Below are 7,047 nucleotides of genomic sequence, written 5' to 3'. Positions count from 1 at the left end.
TCAGAATTTTTGCATTTATATTCTTAAGTGAAATTGGTCTATAGTTATTTGGTACCATATTCATCAAGTTTCATGATTAAGATCATGCTTGCTTACAAAGTGGATTGGAGGGGCTTTCGATCTTTTTTAATAATCTGGAATAGTTTGAGTAACGGAAACCTTCATTGTTTAAAAATTTGGTTAGAATTCAACATTTCTTCCTCCTGGGCCCACACTAGACCACATTTCTCAGCCTCTCTTGTTGTTAGGGTACCATGTGACTAAATTCTGGCTAATGGAATGGGGCAAAAGCAGACCCCTTCCAGTCCTGGGCCAGAAAAACCTCCAATTTTCCACCCTCCTTGTACCATCTTCCTTTGCAATGACCTCAGAAGCTATCTATTGAAGATGGTGGAGACAGGATGGAAGAAACATGGATTCCTGAATTACCATTGGGAAACAGCCAACAACCAATGAGAAATGCCTGTTTTGGTCTCTATGTGAGTAAAATATAAACTTCTGTTGTGTTAAGCCCCTAAGATTTAAGGAGGGAAGTTATAGCAGTTAGTAATGCCTACTGATACCATAATCAACTATAAAATCATCTAGACCTGATGCGTTTGTAAGTCATAGTTTTTTGTTTGTTTGTTCTTTAATTTATTTATTTATTTATTTTTGGCTGCATTGGGTCTTTGTTGCTGTGCGCAAGCTTTCTCTAGTTGTGGCGAGCGGGGGCTACTCTTCATTGCAGTGCGTGTGCTTCTCCTTGCGGTGGCTTCTCTTATTGTGGAGCACGGGCTATAGAGCGCAGGCTCAGTAGTTGTGACGCACGGGCCTAGTTGCTCCGCGGCATGGGGGATCTTCCCGGACCAGGCCTCGAACCTGTGTCCCTTGCATCAGCAGGCGGACTCTCAACCATTGCGCCACCAGGGAAGCCCAATGACTGTTTTATGTTCTTTGTGAGGAAGAAGTTTTTCTTCTAGGGATGGGTATTGGATTTGATCTATTGACACAATATAACTAAATCTCCTAATACTGAACCATCAAGTGAAGCCACCCCGGCTTTGTTAATTTGTGGATAACCTTTATTTTTTACTTCTATTCTTAGAGAATTCTTTATGACTTGCACTTAAAACCTCCACCAGGCTGTGGATTTCCTTCTTAAATTTTTGCCTAGTAAGGAGTAAATTCTGGGTCTACCCATCAGCCCTGTCCCTTTTCTTTTTCTTTTCTTTTCTTTTTTTTTTTTCGGCCATGCTGGCATGCGGAATCATAGTCCCCAGACCAGAGATCAAACCCGCGACCCTTGCAGTGGAAGCGTAAGTCTTAACCACTGGACTGCCAGGGAAGTTCCCCTGTCCCTTTTCTTTTCTTTCTTTCTTTTTTTTTTTTTTTAACATCTTTATTGCCGTATAATTGCTTTACAATGGTGTGTTAGTTTCTGCTTTATAACAAAGTGAATCAGTTATACATAAACATATATCCCCATATCTCCTCCTTCTTGCGTCTCCCTCCCACCCTCCCTATTCCACCCCTCTAGGTGGACACAAAGCACTGAGCTGATCTCCCGATGCTATGTGACTGCTTCCCACTAGCTATCTATTTTACATTCAGTTGTGTATATATGTCCATGCCACTCTCTCACTTCGTCCCAGCTTACCCTTCCCCCTCCCCCCCCATGTCCTCAAGTCCATTCTCTACATCTGTGTCTTTATTCCTGTCCTGCCCCTAGGTTCTTCAGAACATTTTTTTTTTTTAGACTCCATATATATGTGTTAGCATACGGTATTCGTTTTTCTCTTTCTGACTTACTTCACTCTGTATGATAGTCTCTAGGTCCATCCACCTCACTACAAATAACTCAATTTTGTTTCTTTTTATGGCTGAGTAATATTCCATTGTATACATGTGCCACATCTTCTTTATCCATTCATCTGCTGATGGACACTTAGGTCACCTTATCTTTGATAAAGGAGGCAAGAATATACAATGGAGAAAAGACAGCTTCTCCAATAAGTGGTGCTGGGAAAACTGGACAGCTACATGTAAAGGAATGATATTAGAACACTCCCTAACACCATACACAAAAATAAACTCAAAATGGATTCGAGACCTAAATGTAAGACCGGACACTATAAAACTCTTAGAGGAAAACATAGGCAGAACAGCCTATGACATAAATCACAGCAAGATCCTTTTTGACCCACCTCCTAGAGAAATGGAAATAAAAACAAAAATAAACAAATGGGACCTAATGAAACTTAAAAGCTTTTACACAGCAAATGTCCCTTTTCTTTTGATAAGTTAAAAAGTACAGAAAAGTGACCCCACAATACAATCTTGCAAAAGAAGAACGAAATTGAAGGACTCACACTTCTTGATTTCAAAACTTACTACAAAGCTATAGTAATCATAACACTGTAGTACTAGAATAAGGACAGATATACAGACCAATGCAATAAAGTAGAGAACCTAGAAAAAACCCTCTCATATATAGTCAATAGATTTTCCACAAGGATGCAAGACCATTCAGTAAGGAAAGGACAATCTTTCAACAATTTATTTTTAGAAAACTGGATATCCACATGCAAAAGAATATCCCTCACACCATACACAAAAAATAAACTCAAAATGGTTTAAACACCTAAATATAAGAAATGACACCATAAAACTTCTAGAAGAGAACATAGGCAAAACATTCTCAGATATAAATCTTAGCAATATTTTCTTAGATCAGTCTCCCAAGGCAAAAGAAATAAAAGCAAAAATAAATAAATGGGACCTAATCAAACTTAAAAGCTTTTGCACAGCAAAGGAAGCCAGCAACAAAATGAAAAGAATACCTACAAGAGAAAATATCTGCAAACGATGCGACCAACAAGGGGTTAATCTCCAAACTACATGAACAGCTCATACAACTCAATATCAGAAAAACCCACAAACAACCTAATCAAAAAGTGGGCAGAAGACCTAAATAGACATTTCGTCAAAGAAGACATACAGATGGCCAACAGGCACATGAAAAGATACTCAACATTGCTAATTATTAGAGAAATGCAAACCCAAACCACGATGAGGTATCACCTACACTCGTCAGAATGGCTATCATCAAAAAGTCTACAAACAATAAATGGTAGAGAGGGTGCGGAGAAAAGGGAACCCTCTTACATTGTTGGTGGGAATTTAAATTGGTACAGCCACTATGGAGAACAGTATGGAGGTTCCTTAAAAAACTAAAAATAGAGCTATCATTATTATCCAGCCATCCCACTCCTGGACATATATCCAGAAAAGACGAAAACTCTAATTTGAAAAGATACATGTACCCCAGTGTTCATAGCAGCACTATTTACAATAGCCGAGACATGGAAACAACCCAAGTGCCCATCAACAGACGACTGGTTTAAGAAGATGTGTTGTACATATATACAATGGAATATTACTCAGCCAAAAAAAAAAGAATGAAATATTGCCGTTTGCAGCAACATGGATAGACCTAGAGAATATCATACTAACTGAAGTAAGTCAGCAAGAAAAAGGCAAATATATCACTATACGTGGAATCTAAAAATTAATACAAATGAATCTATATACAAAACAGAAACAGGGACTTCCCTGGTGGCGCCGTGGTTGGGAGTCCTCCTGCCCTGGTCAGGGAAGATCCCACATGCTGCAGAGCAACTAAGCCTGTGCACCACAACTACTGAGCCTGTGCTCTAGAGCCCGCGAGCCACAACTACTGAAGCCCGCGCACCTAGAGCCCATGCTCTGCAACAAGAGAAGCCACCACAATGAGAAGCCTGCGCACCGCAACGAAGAGTAGCCCCCGCTAGCCGCAACTAGAGAAAGCCCGCATGCACAGCAACAAAGACCCAACACAGCCAAAAATAAATAAGTTAATTAAAAAAACAAAACAAAACAGAAACAGACTCGCAGACAGAAAACAAACTTATGGTTACCAAAGGGGAAAGGGGGAATGAGGGATAAATTAGGAGTATGGGATTAACAGATCCAAACTACTTTACATAAAATAGATAAGCAACAAGGAACTACTGTATAACACAGGGAACTATATTCAATATCTTATAATAACCTATAATGGAAAATAATCTGAAAAAAATATATATATAACTGAATCACTTTGATGTACACCTGAAACTAACACAACATTCTGGATCAACGATATTTCAACTAAAAAAAAAAACCAACCAAAAAAATACAGACATAACATAACATAAATTTTCATCTACCAATATCCCGAATGGACAAATATTCACATTTGAACATTTCCCTTTACAACTTTTAAAGAAAATAAATAAGCCATACAGATAAGATTGAATTCTATTCAGTCCCCAGCCCCATTTCCCTTGTCCCCTTACAGAGTCTCATGATTTTGACCTATCTCCATCCATTCCTCATTTTTATACTTTTACTTCTTATATAGATATCCATCTGCAATATATCATTTTTAAATAAATACAATGACATCAGAGCAGAAGCAAGAAGAACTACAATCCTGCAGCCTGTGGAACAAAAACCACATTCACTGAAAGACAGACAAGATGAAAAGGCAGAGGGCTATGTACCAGATGAAGGAACAAGATAAAACCTCAGAAAAACAACTAAATGAAGTGGAAATAGGCAAGCTCCCAGAAAAAGAATTCAGAATAATGATAGTGAAGTTGATCCAGGACCTGAGAAAAAGAATGGAGGCAAAGATCGAGAAGATGCAAGAAATGTTTAACAAAGACCTAGAAGAATTAAAGAACAAACAGAGATGAACAATACAATAACTGAAATGAAAACTACACTAGAAGGAATCAATAGCAGAATAACTGAGGCAGAAGAACAGATAAGTGACCTGGAAGACAGAATGGTGGAATTCACTGCTGCAGAACAGAATAAAGAAAAAAGAATGAAAAGAAATGAAGACAGCCTGAGAGACCTCTGGGACAACATTAAATGCAACAACATTTGCATTATAGGGGTCCCAGAAGGAGAAGAGAGAGAGAAAGGACCAGAGAAAATATTTGAAGAGATTATAGTTGAAAACTTCCCTAACATGGGAAAGGAAATAGCCACCCAAGTCCAGGAAGCGCAGTGAGTCCCATACAGGATAAACCCAAGGAGAAACACACCAAGACACATAGTAATCAAATTGGCAAAAATTAACGACAAAGAAAAGTTATTGAAAGTAGCAAGGGAAAAACGAAAAATAACATACAAGGGAACTCCCATAAGGTTAACAGCTGATTTCTCAGCAGAAACTCTACAAGCCAGAAGGGAATGGCACGATATACTTAAAGTGATGAAAGGGAAGAACCTACAACCAAGATTACTCTACCCGGCAAGGATCTCATTCAGATTCGATGGAGAAATCAAAAGCTTTACAGACAAGCAAAAGCTAAGAGAATTCAGCACCACCAAACCAGCTCTACAACAAATGCTAAAGGAACTTCTCTAAGTGGGAAACACAAGAGAAGAAAAGGGCCTACAAAAACAAACCCAAGGGCTTCCCTGGTGGCACAGTGGTTGAGAGTCTGCCTGCTGATGCAGGGGACGTGGGTTCGAGCCCTGGTCTGGGAAGATCCCACATGCTGCGGAGCGGCTGGGCCCGTGAGCCGTGGCCACTGAGCCTGCGCGTCTGGAGCCTGTGCTCTGCAACGGGAGAGGCCACAACAGTGAGAGGCCTGCATACCACACACACACACAAAAATAACCCAAAACAATTAAGAAAATGGTCATAGGAACATACATATTGATAATTACCTTAAACGTGAATGGATTAAAGGCTCCAACCAAAAGACACAGGCTTGCTGAATGGATACAAAAACAAGACCCATCTATATGCTGTCTACAAGAGACCCACTTCAGACCTAGGGACACATACACACTGAAAGTGAGGGGATGGAAAAAGATATTCCATGCAAATGGAAATCAAAAGAAAGCTGGAGTAGCAATACTCATATCAGATAAAATAGACTTTAAAATAAAGAATGTTACAAGAGACAAGGAAGGACACTACATAGTGATCAAGAGATCAATCCAAGAAGAAGATATAACAATTATAAATATATATGCACCCAACATAAGAGCACCTCAATACATAAGGCAACTGCTAACAGCTGTAAAAGAGGAAATCGACAGTAACACAGTAATAGTGGGGGACTTTAACACCTCACTTATGCCAATGCACAGATCATCCAAGATGAAAATAAATACGGAAACAGAAGCTTTAAATGACACAATAGACCAGATAGATTTAATTGATATTTATAGGACATTCCATCCAAAAACAGCAGATTACACTTTCTTCTCAAGTGCACACGGAACATTCTCCAAGATAGATCACATCTTGGGGCACAAATCAAGCCTCAGTAAATTTAAGAAAATTGAAATCACATCAAGCATCTTTTCTGACCACAACGCTATGAGATTAGAAATTAATTACAGGGAAAAAAACATAAAAAACACAAACACATGGAGGCTAAATAATACGTTACTAAATAACCAAGAGATCACTGAAGAAATCAAAGAGGAAATCAAAAAATACCTAGAGACAAATGATAATGAAAACACGATGATCCAAAACCTATGGGATGCAACAAAAGCAGTTTTAAGAGGGAAGTTTATAGCTATACAAGCCTACCTCAAGAAACAAGAAAAATCTCAAATAAATAATCTAACCTTACACCTAAAGGAACTAGAGAAAGAAGAACAAACAAAACCCAAAGTTAGCAGAAGGAAAGAAATCATAAAGCTCAGAGCAGAAATAAATGAAATAGAAACAAAGAAAACAATAGCAAAGATCAATAAAACTAAAAGCTGGTTCTTTGAGAAGATAAACAAAATTGATAAACCATTAGCCAGAATCATCAAGAAAAAGAGGGAGAGGACTCAAATCAAAAAAATTAGAAATGAAAAAGGAGAAGTTACAACAGACACCGCAGAAATACAAAGCATCCTAAGAGACTACTACAAGCAACTCTATGCCAATAAACTGGACAACCTGGAAGAAATGGACAAATTCTTAGAAAGGTATAACCTTCCAAGATTGAACCAGAAAGA

Source organism: Monodon monoceros, unplaced genomic scaffold, assembly GCF_005190385.1.
Source record: "Monodon monoceros isolate NGI ecotype Baffin Bay Population unplaced genomic scaffold, NGI_Narwhal_1 Super_Scaffold_4, whole genome shotgun sequence".
NCBI lineage: Eukaryota > Metazoa > Chordata > Mammalia > Artiodactyla > Monodontidae > Monodon > Monodon monoceros.
This window is presented reverse-complemented; position numbering follows the sequence as displayed.